The 15,122-nt window shown below is 40.1% G+C and overlaps 1 protein-coding gene and 19 non-coding genes across 20 annotated transcripts in view; all 20 read left to right on the forward strand.

Moving 5' to 3' along the window:
• The window catches only part of APBA1 (amyloid beta precursor protein binding family A member 1), a 567,069-nt gene that overhangs the window by 228,769 nt on the left and 323,178 nt on the right, over positions 1 to 15,122 (forward strand). The window lies entirely within an intron of this gene.
• On the forward strand, positions 414 to 486 carry TRNAT-CGU (transfer RNA threonine (anticodon CGU)). The gene has a single exon. It is a non-coding gene; the product is annotated as a tRNA-Thr (tRNA).
• TRNAT-UGU (transfer RNA threonine (anticodon UGU)) lies at positions 1,341 to 1,413 on the forward strand. The gene has a single exon. It is a non-coding gene; the product is annotated as a tRNA-Thr (tRNA).
• On the forward strand, positions 1,976 to 2,048 carry TRNAT-CGU (transfer RNA threonine (anticodon CGU)). The gene has a single exon. It is a non-coding gene; the product is annotated as a tRNA-Thr (tRNA).
• TRNAT-UGU (transfer RNA threonine (anticodon UGU)) lies at positions 2,903 to 2,975 on the forward strand. The gene has a single exon. It is a non-coding gene; the product is annotated as a tRNA-Thr (tRNA).
• On the forward strand, positions 3,538 to 3,610 carry TRNAT-CGU (transfer RNA threonine (anticodon CGU)). The gene has a single exon. It is a non-coding gene; the product is annotated as a tRNA-Thr (tRNA).
• TRNAT-UGU (transfer RNA threonine (anticodon UGU)) lies at positions 4,465 to 4,537 on the forward strand. The gene has a single exon. It is a non-coding gene; the product is annotated as a tRNA-Thr (tRNA).
• TRNAT-CGU (transfer RNA threonine (anticodon CGU)) lies at positions 5,100 to 5,172 on the forward strand. The gene has a single exon. It is a non-coding gene; the product is annotated as a tRNA-Thr (tRNA).
• On the forward strand, positions 6,027 to 6,099 carry TRNAT-UGU (transfer RNA threonine (anticodon UGU)). The gene has a single exon. It is a non-coding gene; the product is annotated as a tRNA-Thr (tRNA).
• TRNAT-CGU (transfer RNA threonine (anticodon CGU)) lies at positions 6,662 to 6,734 on the forward strand. The gene has a single exon. It is a non-coding gene; the product is annotated as a tRNA-Thr (tRNA).
• Positions 7,581 to 7,653, forward strand: TRNAT-UGU (transfer RNA threonine (anticodon UGU)). The gene has a single exon. It is a non-coding gene; the product is annotated as a tRNA-Thr (tRNA).
• On the forward strand, positions 8,216 to 8,288 carry TRNAT-CGU (transfer RNA threonine (anticodon CGU)). Its single transcript has one exon. It is a non-coding gene; the product is annotated as a tRNA-Thr (tRNA).
• TRNAT-UGU (transfer RNA threonine (anticodon UGU)) lies at positions 9,142 to 9,214 on the forward strand. Its single transcript has one exon. It is a non-coding gene; the product is annotated as a tRNA-Thr (tRNA).
• TRNAT-CGU (transfer RNA threonine (anticodon CGU)) lies at positions 9,777 to 9,849 on the forward strand. Its single transcript has one exon. It is a non-coding gene; the product is annotated as a tRNA-Thr (tRNA).
• TRNAT-UGU (transfer RNA threonine (anticodon UGU)) lies at positions 10,704 to 10,776 on the forward strand. The gene has a single exon. It is a non-coding gene; the product is annotated as a tRNA-Thr (tRNA).
• Positions 11,339 to 11,411, forward strand: TRNAT-CGU (transfer RNA threonine (anticodon CGU)). The gene has a single exon. It is a non-coding gene; the product is annotated as a tRNA-Thr (tRNA).
• TRNAT-UGU (transfer RNA threonine (anticodon UGU)) lies at positions 12,266 to 12,338 on the forward strand. Its single transcript has one exon. It is a non-coding gene; the product is annotated as a tRNA-Thr (tRNA).
• Positions 12,901 to 12,973, forward strand: TRNAT-CGU (transfer RNA threonine (anticodon CGU)). The gene has a single exon. It is a non-coding gene; the product is annotated as a tRNA-Thr (tRNA).
• Positions 13,826 to 13,898, forward strand: TRNAT-UGU (transfer RNA threonine (anticodon UGU)). Its single transcript has one exon. It is a non-coding gene; the product is annotated as a tRNA-Thr (tRNA).
• TRNAT-CGU (transfer RNA threonine (anticodon CGU)) lies at positions 14,461 to 14,533 on the forward strand. The gene has a single exon. It is a non-coding gene; the product is annotated as a tRNA-Thr (tRNA).

The following is a 15,122-nucleotide window of genomic DNA, read 5'->3' on the forward strand; positions in this document are numbered from 1 at the left end:
GCATTTCTCGCTTTGAGTGGAGATGCATCTCTGTTTGGTATCTATAACATTCAGATGTTTGCCTGTCTAAATAGGAATTTAGGCATGTTCAACCTCCCGTTGAAACTCTTTATAATGTGGAGCAGCTCTAACATGTATTAGAATATTTCTCATATCCATCTTTACAGGTTTTACAAGTCTTACGCAATAATTATTACTCTGGTCGGGTAAGAATAAGCCTTCATGTACCTAGCAAATTGATCTTCTTCTATGGCAATGTCAAATTCATTGCTAAAGGAAAATTTTTCAACTGTTTCCATGTGCTTTTACCATGAAGTATTTTACCGTCATCAATACAAACACCACCAAAGAGCTTCTAGAGCTCTAAAACAAAGCTTTGCTCCGACATATCGATATACACATAGGTCTAGGAAGGCTTCATAGCTCAGAGGTTAGAGCACTGGTCTCGTAAACCAGGGGTCGCGAGTTCGACTCTCGCTGAAGCCTTTGTGTTAGCTTAAATCTTACCCACGCTTTGGTACTTTGGTTTCAGGAACAGGATCTCTGTTATGGTTAGATGGAGTGTGTCATAAGTAAATTTAGTTAAGCACATTAGTTTATAGTGGAGTTTCCACTCATAGGACCCTTGCTGAGTTCTGGAGCAAAATTTCATAGAAATTGCTGTTTTATTCCTATGAAAATGAAGGCACTAGTTCTTTGCGGGTATGCCGTAGCTTGATGGGCTTCAGTCTCAGCTCTAGTTTCCCGGGCAAAGCAAAGCATTTTTCTCCTCATTTGCATATAATTAACATGGCCATTTACATGAAGATGGGCACCAAAGTTGAAAAACAGAGGCATATTTGGAAAGTGTAGAAACACCACTACAAGGTACTGTGTTGGGGTTTGTAAACAATTTGCTGCTGATAGACTCCATGTAAACGGGCCAAATATAGCCTATTTTTACAAATAAGACTATTGTTAGGAAAAATGTTGATGAAAGATTCAACTTGTATACAAGTCTACCACCAGGGTTGTTAAGCTATAGATTTATGCTAATATTAGCTAGCAGAACTTTTCGAGTCTCAGGATCTCACATGCTGAGTGAAGTGGAATAGCGTAATGTACAACGTAAGATGTTTTATGAAGACGTGTAGTCGGGTTATGTTCCTTGCCAATCCACTGGTATCCTGTTCCCTTCTTCTGTCACTCTAGCGATAAACACGCAATCAGTTCTACACTTGAGATTTCATAGAGTCTTTGACTTATGCTTATCCCATGCCGGAGCACCTAATTGGTAATGCACCAGTTCACTGTGGAGGAGGTTTGGAAAAGTAAATCAAAGGAAGGAGAGTTTTTGTCTTGGCTTCATATCTCAGTGGTTAGAGCAATGGTCTTGTTAACCAGGGGTCGCGAGTTCAATTCTCGCTGGAGCCTTTGCTGCTCGCACTTTTGTGAAAGATCACGTCGATCCTTCCGACTGACCATCACCCTACTAGCTTGGTCTAAGATGTCAAATATAGACCCAGAAAACATTTAGACACGGTGGTTAAATACTGTACCTTTGAAAATGAAATCCTCATGGAGCATTTCTCGCTTTGAGTGGAGATGCATCTCTGTTTGGTATCTATAACATTCAGATGTTTGCCTGTCTAAATAGGAATTTAGGCATGTTCAACCTCCCGTTGAAACTCTTTATAATGTGGAGCAGCTCTAACATGTATTAGAATATTTCTCATATCCATCTTTACAGGTTTTACAAGTCTTACGCAATAATTATTACTCTGGTCGGGTAAGAATAAGCCTTCATGTACCTAGCAAATTGATCTTCTTCTATGGCAATGTCAAATTCATTGCTAAAGGAAGATTTTTCAACTGTTTCCATGTGCTTTTACCATGAAGTATTTTACCGTCATCAATACAAACACCACCAAAGAGCTTCTAGAGCTCTAAAACAAAGCTTTGCTCCGACATATCGATATACACATAGGTCTAGGAAGGCTTCATAGCTCAGAGGTTAGAGCACTGGTCTCGTAAACCAGGGGTCGCGAGTTCGATTCTCGCTGAAGCCTTTGTGTTAGCTTAAATCTTACCCACGCTTTGGTACTTTGGTTTCAGGAACAGGATCTCTGTTATGGTTAGATGGAGTGTGTCATAAGTAAATTTAGTTAAGCACATTAGTTTGTAGTGGAGTTTCCACTCATAGGACCCTTGCTGAGTTCTGGAGCAAAATTTCATAGAACTTGCTGTTTTATTCCTATGAAAATGAAGGCACTAGTTCTTTGCGGGTATGCCGTAGCTTGATGGGCTTCAGTCTCAGCTCTAGTTTCCCGGGCAAAGCAAAGCATTTTTCTCCTCATTTGCATATAATTAACATGGCCATTTACATGAAGATGGGCACCAAAGTTGAAAAACAGAGGCATATTTGGAAAGTGTAGAAACACCACTACAAGGTACTGTGTTGGGGTTTGTAAACAATTTGCTGCTGATAGACTCCATGTAAACGGGCCAAATATAGCCTATTTTTACAAATAAGACTATAGTTAGGATAAATAATGATGAAAGATTCAACTTGTATACAAGTCTACCACCAGGGTTGTTAAGCTATAGATTTATGCTAATATTAGCTAGCAGAACTTTTCGAGTCTCAGGATCTCACATGCTGAGTGAAGTGGAATAGCGTAATGTACAACGTAAGATTTTTTATGAAGACGTGTAGTCGGGTTATGTTCCTTGCCAATCCACTGGTATCCTGTTCCCTTCTTCTGTCACTCTAGCGATAAACACGCAATCAGTTCTACACTTGAGATTTCATAGAGTCTTTGACTTATGCTTATCCCATGCCGGAGCACCTAATTGGTAATGCACCAGTTCACTGTGGAGGAGGTTTGGAAAAGTAAACCAAAGGAAGTGGAGTTTTTGTCTTGGCTTCATAGCTCAGTGGTTAGAACACTGGTCTTGTAAACCAGGGGTCGCGAGTTCAATTCTCGCTGGAGCCTTTGCTGCTCGCACTTTTGTGAAAGATCACGTCGATCCTTCCGACTGACCATCACCCTACTAGCTTGGTCTAAGATGTCAAATATAGACCCAGAAAACATTTAGACACGGTGGTTAAATACTGTACCTTTGAAAATGAAATCCTCATGGAGCATTTCTCGCTTTGAGTGGAGATGCATCTCTGTTTGGTATCTATAACATTCAGATGTTTGCCTGTCTAAATAGGAATTTAGGCATGTTCAACCTCCCGTTGAAACTCTTTATAATGTGGAGCAGCTCTAACATGTATTAGAATATTTCTCATATCCATCTTTACAGGTTTTACAAGTCTTACGCAATAATTATTACTCTGGTCGGGTAAGAATAAGCCTTCATGTACCTAGCAAATTGATCTTCTTCTATGGCAATGTCAAATTCATTGCTAAAGGAAGATTTTTCAACTGTTTCCATGTGCTTTTACCATGAAGTATTTTACCGTCATCAATACAAACACCACCAAAGAGCTTCTAGAGCTCTAAAACAAAGCTTTGCTCCGACATATCGATATACACATAGGTCTAGGAAGGCTTCATAGCTCAGAGGTTAGAGCACTGGTCTCGTAAACCAGGGGTCGCGAGTTCGACTCTCGCTGAAGCTTTTGTGTTAGCTTAAATCTTACCCACGCTTTGGTACTTTGGTTTCAGGAACAGGATCTCTGTTATGGTTAGATGGAGTGTGTCATAAGTAAATTTAGTTAACCACATTAGTTTGTAGTGGAGTTTCTACTCATAGGACACTTGCTGAGTTCTGGAGCAAAATTTCATAGAACTTGCTGTTTTATTCCTATGAAAATGAAGGCACTAGTTCTTTGCGGGTATGCCGTAGCTTGATGGGCTTCAGTCTCAGCTCTAGTTTCCCGGGCAAAGCAAAGCATTTTTCTGCTCATTTGCATATAATTAACATGGCCATTTACATGAAGATGGGCACCAAAGTTGAAAAACAGAGGCATATTTGGAAAGTGTAGAAACACCACTACAAGGTACTGTGTTGGGGTTTGTAAACAATTTGCTGCTGATAGACTCCATGTAAACGGGCCAAATATAGCCTATTTTTACAAATAAGACTATAGTTAGGAAAAATGTTGATGAAAGATTCAACTTGTATACAAGTCTACCACCAGGGTTGTTAAGCTATAGATTTATGCTAATATTAGCTAGCAGAACTTTTCGAGTCTCAGGATCTCACATGCTGAGTGAAGTGGAATAGCGTAATGTACAACGTAAGATGTTTTATGAAGACGTGTAGTCGGGTTATGTTCCTTGCCAATCCACTGGTATCCTGTTCCCTTCTTCTGTCACTCTAGCGATAAACACGCAATCAGTTCTACACTTGAGATTTCATAGAGTCTTTGACTTATGCTTATCCCATGCCGGAGCACCTAATTGGTAATGCACCAGTTCACTGTGGAGGAGGTTTGGAAAAGTAAACCAAAGGAAGTGGAGTTTTTGTCTTGGCTTCATAGCTCAGTGGTTAGAGCACTGGTCTTGTAAACCAGGGGTCGCGAGTTCAATTCTCGCTGGAGCCTTTGCTGCTCGCACTTTTGTGAAAGATCACGTCGATCCTTCCGACTGACCATCACCCTACTAGCTTGGTCTAAGATGTCAAATATAGACCCAGAAAACATTTAGACACGGTGGTTAAATACTGTACCTTTGAAAATGAAATCCTCATGGAGCATTTCTCGCTTTGAGTGGAGATGCATCTCTGTTTGGTATCTATAACATTCAGATGTTTGCCTGTCTAAATAGGAATTTAGGCATGTTCAACCTCCCGTTGAAACTCTTTATAATGTGGAGCAGCTCTAACATGTATTAGAATATTTCTCATATCCATCTTTACAGGTTTTACAAGTCTTACGCAATAATTATTACTCTGGTCGGGTAAGAATAAGCCTTCATGTACCTAGCAAATTGATCTTCTTCTATGGCAATGTCAAATTCATTGCTAAAGGAAGATTTTTCAACTGTTTCCATGTGCTTTTACCATGAAGTATTTTACCGTCATCAATACAAACACCACCAAAGAGCTTCTAGAGCTCTAAAACAAAGCTTTGCTCCGACATATCGATATACACATAGGTCTAGGAAGGCTTCATAGCTCAGAGGTTAGAGCACTGGTCTCGTAAACCAGGGGTCGCGAGTTCGACTCTCGCTGAAGCTTTTGTGTTAGCTTAAATCTTACCCACGCTTTGGTACTTTGGTTTCAGGAACAGGATCTCTGTTATGGTTAGATGGAGTGTGTCATAAGTAAATTTAGTTAACCACATTAGTTTGTAGTGGAGTTTCTACTCATAGGACACTTGCTGAGTTCTGGAGCAAAATTTCATAGAACTTGCTGTTTTATTCCTATGAAAATGAAGGCACTAGTTCTTTGCGGGTATGCCGTAGCTTGATGGGCTTCAGTCTCAGCTCTAGTTTCCCGGGCAAAGCAAAGCATTTTTCTGCTCATTTGCATATAATTAACATGGCCATTTACATGAAGATGGGCACCAAAGTTGAAAAACAGAGGCATATTTGGAAAGTGTAGAAACACCACTACAAGGTACTGTGTTGGGGTTTGTAAACAATTTGCTGCTGATAGACTCCATGTAAACGGGCCAAATATAGCCTATTTTTACAAATAAGACTATAGTTAGGAAAAATGTTGATGAAAGATTCAACTTGTATACAAGTCTACCACCAGGGTTGTTAAGCTATAGATTTATGCTAATATTAGCTAGCAGAACTTTTCGAGTCTCAGGATCTCACATGCTGAGTGAAGTGGAATAGCGTAATGTACAACGTAAGATGTTTTATGAAGACGTGTAGTCGGGTTATGTTCCTTGCCAATCCACTGGTATCCTGTTCCCTTCTTCTGTCACTCTAGCGATAAACACGCAATCAGTTCTACACTTGAGATTTCATAGAGTCTTTGACTTATGCTTATCCCATGCCGGAGCACCTAATTGGTAATGCACCAGTTCACTGTGGAGGAGGTTTGGAAAAGTAAACCAAAGGAAGATGAGTTTTTGTCTTGGTTTCATAGCTCAGTGGTTAGAGCACTGGTCTTGTAAACCAGGGGTCGTGAGTTCAATTCTCGCTGGAGCCTTTGCTGCTTGCACTTTTGTGAAAGATCACGTCGATCCTTCCGACTGACCATCACCCTACTAGCTTGGTCTAAGATGTCAAATATAGACCCAGAAAACATTTAGACACGGTGGTTAAATACTGTACCTTTGAAAATGAAATCCTCATGGAGCATTTCTCGCTTTGAGTGGAGATGCATCTCTGTTTGGTATCTATAACATTCAGATGTTTGCCTGTCTAAATAGGAATTTAGGCATGTTCAACCTCCCGTTGAAACTCTTTATAATGTGGAGCAGCTCTAACATGTATTAGAATATTTCTCATATCCATCTTTACAGGTTTTACAAGTCTTACGCAATAATTATTACTCTGGTCGGGTAAGAATAAGCCTTCATGTACCTAGCAAATTGATCTTCTTCTATGGCAATGTCAAATTCATTGCTAAAGGAAGATTTTTCAACTGTTTCCATGTGCTTTTACCATGAAGTATTTTACCGTCATCAATACAAACACCACCAAAGAGCTTCTAGAGCTCTAAAACAAAGCTTTGCTCCGACATATCGATATACACATAGGTCTAGGAAGGCTTCATAGCTCAGAGGTTAGAGCACTGGTCTCGTAAATCAGAGGTCGCGAGTTTGACTCTCGCTGAAGCCTTTGTGTTAGCTTAAATCTTACCCACGCTTTGGTTTCAGGAATAGGATCTCTGTTATGGTTAGATGGAGTGTGTCATAAGTGAATTTAGTTAAGCACATTAGTTTGTAGTGGAGTTTCCACTCATAGGACCCTTGCTGAGTTCTGGAGCAAAATTTCATAGAAATTGCTGTTTTATTCCTATGAAAATGAAGGCACTAGTTCTTTGCGGGTATGCCGTAGCTTGATGGGCTTCAGTCTCAGCTCTAGTTTCCCGGGAAAAGCAAAGAATTTTTCTCCTCATTTGCATATAATTAACATGGCCATTTACTTGAAGATGGGCACCAAAGTTGAAAAACAGAGGCATATTTGGAAAGTGTAGAAACACCACTACAAGGTACTGTGTTGGGGTTTGTAAACAATTTGCTGCTGATAGACTCCATGTAAACAGGCCAAATATAGCCTATTTTTACAAATAAGACTATAGTTAGGAAAAATGTTGATGAAAGATTCAACTTGTATACAAGTCTACCACCAGGGTTGTTAAGCTATAGATTTATGCTAATATTAGCTAGCAGAACTTTTCGAGTCTCAGGATCTCACATGCTGAGTGAAGTGGAATAGCATAATGTACAACGTAAGATGTTTTATGAAGACGTGTAGTCGGGTTATGTTCCTTGCCAATCCACTGGTATCCTGTTCCCTTCTTCTGTCACTCTAGCGATAAACACGCAATCAGTTCTACACTTGAGATTTCATAGAGTCTTTGACTTATGCTTATCCCATGCCGGAGCACCTAATTGGTAATGCACCAGTTCACTGTGGAGGAGGTTTGGAAAAGTAAACCAAAGGAAGAGGAGTTTTTGTCTTGGCTTCATAGCTCAGTGGTTAGAGCACTGGTCTTGTAAACCAGGGGTCGCGAGTTCAATTCTCGCTGGAGCCTTTGCTGCTCGCACTTTTGTGAAAGATCACGTCGATCCTTCCGACTGACCATCACCCTACTAGCTTGGTCTAAGATGTCAAATATAGACCCAGAAAACATTTAGACACGGTGGTTAAATACTGTACCTTTGAAAATGAAATCCTCATGGAGCATTTCTCGCTTTGAGTGGAGATGCATCTCTGTTTGGTATCTATAACATTCAGATGTTTGCCTGTCTAAATAGGAATTTAGGCATGTTCAACCTCCCGTTGAAACTCTTTATAATGTGGAGCAGCTCTAACATGTATTAGAATATTTCTCATATCCATCTTTACAGGTTTTACAAGTCTTACGCAATAATTATTACTCTGGTCGGGTAAGAATAAGCCTTCATGTACCTAGCAAATTGATCTTCTTCTATGGCAATGTCAAATTCATTGCTAAAGGAAGATTTTTCAACTGTTTCCATGTGCTTTTACCATGAAGTATTTTACCGTCATCAATACAAACACCACCAAAGAGCTTCTAGAGCTCTAAAACAAAGCTTTGCTCCGACATATCGAGATACACATAGGTCTAGGAAGGCTTCATAGCTCAGAGGTTAGAGCACTGGTCTCGTAAACCAGGGGTCGCGAGTTCGACTCTCGCTGAAGCCTTTGTGTTAGCTTAAATCTTACCCACGCTTTGGTACTTTGGTTTCAGGAACAGGATCTCTGTTATGGTTAGATGGAGTGTGTCATAAGTAAATTTAGTTAAGCACATTAGTTTGTAGTGGAGTTTCCACTCATAGGACCCTTGCTGAGTTCTGGAGCAAAATTTCATAGAAATTGCTGTTTTATTCCTATGAAAATGAAGGCACTAGTTCTTTGCGGGTATGCCGTAGCTTGATGGGCTTCAGTCTCAGCTCTAGTTTCCCGGGCAAAGCAAAGCATTTTCTCCTCATTTGCATATAATTAACATGGCCATTTACATGAAGATGGGCACCAAAGTTGAAAAACAGAGGCATATTTGGAAAGTGTAGAAACACCACTACAAGGTACTGTGTTGGGGTTTGTAAACAATTTGCTGCTGATAGACTCCATGTAAACGGGCCAAATATAGCCCATTTTTACAAATAAGACTATAGTTAGGAAAAATGTTGATGAAAGATTCAACTTGTATACAAGTCTACCACCAGGGTTGTTAAGCTATAGATTTATGCTAATATTAGCTAGCAGAACTTTTCGAGTCTCAGGATCTCACATGCCGAGTGAAGTGGAATAGCGTAATGTACAACGTAAGATGTTTTATGAAGACGTGTAGTCGGGTTATGTTCCTTGCCAATCCACTGGTATCCTGTTCCCTTCTTCTGTCACTCTAGCGATAAACACGCAATCAGTTCTACAATTGAGATTTCATAGAGTCTTTGACTTATGCTTATCCCATGCCGGAGCACCTAATTGGTAATGCACCAGTTCACTGTGGAGGAGGTTTGGAAAAGTAAACCAAAGGAAGTGGAGATTTTGTCTTGGCTTCATAGCTCAGTGGTTAGAGCACTGGTCTTGTAAACCAGGGGTCGCGAGTTCAATTCTCGCTGGAGCCTTTGCTGCTCGCACTTTTGTGAAAGATCACGTCGATCCTTCCGACTGACCATCACCCTACTAGCTTGGTCTAAGATGTCAAATATAGACCCAGAAAACATTTAGACACGGTGGTTAAATACTGTACCTTTGAAAATGAAATCCTCATGGAGCATTTCTTGCTTTGAGTGGAGATGCATCTCTGTTTGGTATCTATAACATTCAGATGTTTGCCTGTCTAAATAGGAATTTAGGCATGTTCAACCTCCCGTTGAAACTCTTTATAATGTGGAGCAGCTCTAACATGTATTAGAATATTTCTCATATCCATCTTTACAGGTTTTACAAGTCTTACGCAATAATTATTACTCTGGTCGGGTAAGAATAAGCCTTCATGTACCTAGCAAATTGATCTTCTTCTATGCCAATGTCAAATTCATTGCTAAAGGAAGATTTTTCAACTGTTTCCATGTGCTTTTACCATGAAGTATTTTACCGTCATCAATACAAACACCACCAAAGAGCTTCTAGAGCTCTAAAACAAAGCTTTGCTCCGACATATCGATATACACATAGGTCTAGGAAGGCTTCATAGCTCAGAGGTTAGAGCACTGGTCTCGTAAACCAGGGGTCGCGAGTTCGACTCTCGCTGAAGCCTTTGTGTTAGCTTAAATCTTACCCACGCTTTGGTACTTTGTTTTCAGGAACAGGATCTCTGTTATGGTTAGATGGAGTGTGTCATAAGTAAATTTAGTTAAGCACATTAGTTTGTAGTGGAGTTTCCACTCATAGGACCCTTGCTGAGTTCTGGAGCAAAATTTCATAGAAATTGCTGTTTTATTCCTATGAAAATGAAGGCACTAGTTCTTTGCGGGTATGCCGTAGCTTGATGGGCTTCAGTCTCAGCTCTAGTTTCCCGGGCAAAGCAAAGCATTTTTCTCCTCATTTGCATATAATTAACATGGCCATTTACATGAAGATGGGCACCAAAGTTGAAAAACAGAGGCATATTTGGAAAGTGTAGAAACACCACTACAAGGTACTGTGTTGGGGTTTGTAAACAATTTGCTGCTGATAGACTCCATGTAAACGGGCCAAATATAGCCTATTTTTACAAATAAGACTATTGTTAGGAAAAATGTTGATGAAAGATTCAACTTGTATACAAGTCTACCACCAGGGTTGTTAAGCTATAGATTTATGCTAATATTAGCAAGCAGAACTTTTCGAGTCTCAGGATCTCACATGCTGAGTGAAGTGGAATAGCGTAATGTACAACGTAAGATGTTTTATGAAGACGTGTAGTCGGGTTATGTTCCTTGCCAATCCACTGGTATCCTGTTCCCTTCTTCTGTCACTCTAGCGATAAACACGCAATCAGTTCTACACTTGAGATTTCATAGAGTCTTTGACTTATGCTTATCCCATGCCGGAGCACCTAATTGGTAATGCACCAGTTCACTGTGGAGGAGGTTTGGAAAAGTAAACCAAAGGAAGGGGAGTTTTTGTCTTGGCTTCATAGCTCAGTGGTTAGAGCACTGGTCTTGTAAACCAGGGGTCGCGAGTTCAATTCTCGCTGGAGCCTTTGCTGCTCGCACTTTTGTGAAAGATCACGTCGATCCTTCCGACTGACCATCACCCTACTAGCTTGGTCTAAGATGTCAAATATAGACCCAGAAAACATTTAGACACGGTGGTTAAATACTGTACCTTTGAAAATGAAATCCTCATGGAGCATTTCTCGCTTTGAGTGGAGATGCATCTCTGTTTGGTATCTATAACATTCAGATGTTTGCCTGTCTAAATAGGAATTTAGGCATGTTCAACCTCCCGTTGAAACTCTTTATAATGTGGAGCAGCTCTAACATGTATTAGAATATTTCTCATATCCATCTTTACAGGTTTTACAAGTCTTACGCAATAATTATTACTCTGGTCGGGTAAGAATAAGCCTTCATGTACCTAGCAAATTGATTTTCTTCTATGGCAATGTCAAATTCATTGCTAAAGGAAGATTTTTCAACTGTTTCCATGTGCTTTTACCATGAAGTATTTTACCGTCATCAATACAAACACCACCAAAGAGCTTCTAGAGCTCTAAAACAAAGCTTTGCTCCGACATATCGATATACACATAGGTCTAGGAAGGCTTCATAGCTCAGAGGTTAGAGCACTGGTCTCGTAAACCAGGGGTCACGAGTTCGACGCTCGCTGAAGCCTTTGTGTTAGCTTAAATCTTACCCACGCTTTGTTACTTTGGTTTCGGGAACAGGATCTCTGTTATGGTTAGATGGAGTGTGTCATAAGTAAATTTAGTTAACCACATTAGTTTGTAGTGGAGTTTCCACTCATAGGACCCTTGCTGAGTTCTGGAGCAAAATTTCATAGAAATTGCTGTTTTATTCCTATGAAAATGAAGGCACTAGTTCTTTGCGGGTATGCCGTAGCTTGATGGGCTTCAGTCTCAGCTCTAGTTTCCTGGGCAAAGCAAAGCATTTTTCTCCTCATTTGCATATAATTAACATGGCCATTTACATGAAGATGGGCACCAAAGTTGAAAAATAGAGGCATATTTGGAAAGTGTAGAAACACCACTACAAGGTACTGTGTTGGGGTTTGTAAACAATTTGCTGCTGATAGACTCCATGTAAACGGGCCAAATATAGCCTATTTTTACAAATAAGACTATAGTTAGGAAAAATGTTGATGAAAGATTCAACTTGTATACAAGTCTACCACCAGGGTTGTTAAGCTATAGATTTATGCTAATATTAGCTAGCAGAACTTTTCGAGTCTCAGGATCTCACATGCCGAGTGAAGTGGAATAGCGTAATGTACAACGTAAGATGTTTTATGAAGACGTGTAGTCGGGTTATGTTCCTTGCCAATCCACTGGTATCCTGTTCCCTTCTTCTGTCACTCTAGCGATAAACACGCAATCAGTTCTACACTTGAGATTTCATAGAGTATTTGACTTATGCTTATCCCATGCCGGAGCACCTAATTGGTAATGCACCAGTTCACTGTGGAGGAGGTTTGGAAAAGTAAACCAAAGGAAGAAGAGTTTTTGTCTTGGCTTCATAGCTCAGTGGTTAGAGCACTGGTCTTGTAAACCAGGGGTCGCGAGTTCAATTCTCGCTGGAGCCTTTGCTGCTCGCACTTTTGTGAAAGATCACGTCGATCCTTCCGACTGACCATCACCCTACTAGCTTGGTCTAAGATGTCAAATATAGACCCAGAAAACATTTAGACACGGTGGTTAAATACTGTACCTTTGAAAATGAAATCCTCATGGAGCATTTCTCGCTTTGAGTGGAGATGCATCTCTGTTTGGTATCTATAACATTCAGATGTTTGCCTGTCTAAATAGGAAATTAGGCATGTTCAACCTCCCGTTGAAACTCTTTATAATGTGGAGCAGCTCTAACATGTATTAGAATATTTCTCATATCCATCTTTACAGGTTTTGCAAGTCTTACGCAATAATTATTACTCTGGTCGGGTAAGAATAAGCCTTCATGTACCTAGCAAATTGATCTTCTTCTATGGCAATGTCAAATTCATTGCTAAAGGAAGATTTTTCAACTGTTTCCATGTGCTTTTACCATGAAGTATTTTACCGTCATCAATACAAACACCACCAAAGAGCTTCTAGAGCTCTAAAACAAAGCTTTGCTCCGACATATCGATATACACATAGGTCTAGGAAGGCTTCATAGCTCAGAGGTTAGAGCACTGGTCTCGTAAACCAGGGGTCGCGAGTTGGACTCTCGCTGAAGCCTTTGTGTTAGCTTAAATCTTACCCACGCTTTGTTACTTTGGTTTCAGGAACAGGATCTCTGTTATGGTTAGATGGAGTGTCATAAGTAAATTTAGTTAACCACATTAGTTTGTAGTGGAGTTTCCACTCATAGGACCCTTGCTGAGTTCTGGAGCAAAATTTCATAGAAATTGCTGTTTTATTCCTATGAAAATGAAGGCACTAGTTCTTTGCGGGTATGCCGTAGCTTGATGGGCTTCAGTCTCAGCTCTAGTTTCCCGGGCAAAGCAAAGCATTTTTCTCCTCATTTGCATATAATTAACATGGCCATTTACATGAAGATGGGCACCAAAGTTGAAAAACAGAGGCATATTTGGAAAGTGTAGAAACACCACTACAAGGTACTGTGTTGGGGTTTGTAAACAATTTGCTGCTGATAGACTCCATGTAAACGGGCCAAGTATAGCCTATTTTTACAAATAAGACTATAGTAAGGAAAAATGTTGATGAAAGATTCAACTTGTATACAAGTCTACCACCAGGGTTGTTAAGCTATAGATTTATGCTAATATTAGCTAGCAGAACTTTTCGAGTCTCAGGATCTCACATGCTGAGTGAAGTGGAATAGCGTAATGTACAACGTAAGATGTTTTATGAAGACGTGTAGTCGGGTTATGTTCCTTGCCAATCCACTGGTATCCTGTTCCCTTCTTCTGTCACTCTAGCGATAAACACGCAATCAGTTCTACACTTGAGATTTCATAGAGTCTTTGACTTATGCTTATCCCATGCCGGAGCACCTAATTGGTAATGCACCAGTTCACTGTGGAGGAGGTTTGGAAAAGTAAACCAAAGGAAGTGGAGTTTTTGTCTTGGCTTCATAGCTCAGTGGTTAGAGCACTGGTCTTGTAAACCAGGGGTCGCGAGTTCAATTCTCGCTGGAGCCTTTGCTGCTCGCACTTTTGTGAAAGATCACGTCGATCCTTCCGACTGACCATCACCCTACTAGCTTGGTCTAAGATGTCAAATATAGACCCAGAAAACATTTAGACACGGTGGTTAAATACTGTACCTTTGAAAATGAAATCCTCATGGAGCATTTCTCGCTTTGAGTGGAGATGCATCTCTGTTTGGTATCTATAACATTCAGATGTTTGCCTGTCTAAATAGGAATTTAGGCATGTTCAACCTCCCGTTGAAACTCTTTATAATGTGGAGCAGCTCTAACATGTATTAGAATATTTCTCATATCCATCTTTACAGGTTTTACAAGTCTTACGCAATAATTATTACTCTGGTCGGGTAAGAATAAGCCTTCATGTACCTAGCAAATTGATCTTCTTCTATGGCAATGTCAAATTCATTGCTAAAGGAAGATTTTTCAACTGTTTCCATGTGCTTTTACCATGAAGTATTTTACCGTCATCAATACAAACACCACCAAAGAGCTTCTAGAGCTCTAAAACAAAGCTTTGCTCCGACATATCGATATACACATAGGTCTAGGAAGGCTTCATAGCTCAGAGGTTAGAGCACTGGTCTCGTAAACCAGGGGTCGCGAGTTCGACTCTCGCTGAAGCTTTTGTGTTAGCTTAAATCTTACCCACGCTTTGGTACTTTGGTTTCAGGAACAGGATCTCTGTTATGGTTAGATGGAGTGTGTCATAAGTAAATTTAGTTAACCACATTAGTTTGTAGTGGAGTTTCCACTCATAGGACCCTTGCTGAGTTCTGGAGCAAAATTTCATAGAAATTGCTGTTTTATTCCTATGAAAATGAAGGCACTAGTTCTTTGCGGGTATGCCGTAGCTTGATGGGCTTCAGTCTCAGCTCTAGTTTCCCGGGCAAAGCAAAGCATTTTTCTCCTCATTTGCATATAATTAACATGGCCATTTACATGAAGATGGGCACCAAAGTTGAAAAACAGAGGCATATTTGGAAAGTGTAGAAACACCACTACAAGGTACTGTGTTGGGGTTTGTAAACAATTTGCTGCTGATAGACTCCATGTAAACGGGCCAAATATAGCCTATTTTTACAAATAAGACTATTGTTAGGAAAAATGTTGATGAAAGATTCAACTTGTATACAAGTCTACCACCAGGGTTGTTAAGCTATAGATTTATGCTAATATTAGCTAGCAGAACTTTTCGAGTCTCAGGATCTCACAT

The sequence above is a fragment of the Leptodactylus fuscus genome, chromosome 1, assembly GCF_031893055.1.
Source record: "Leptodactylus fuscus isolate aLepFus1 chromosome 1, aLepFus1.hap2, whole genome shotgun sequence".
Lineage (NCBI taxonomy): Eukaryota > Metazoa > Chordata > Amphibia > Anura > Leptodactylidae > Leptodactylus > Leptodactylus fuscus.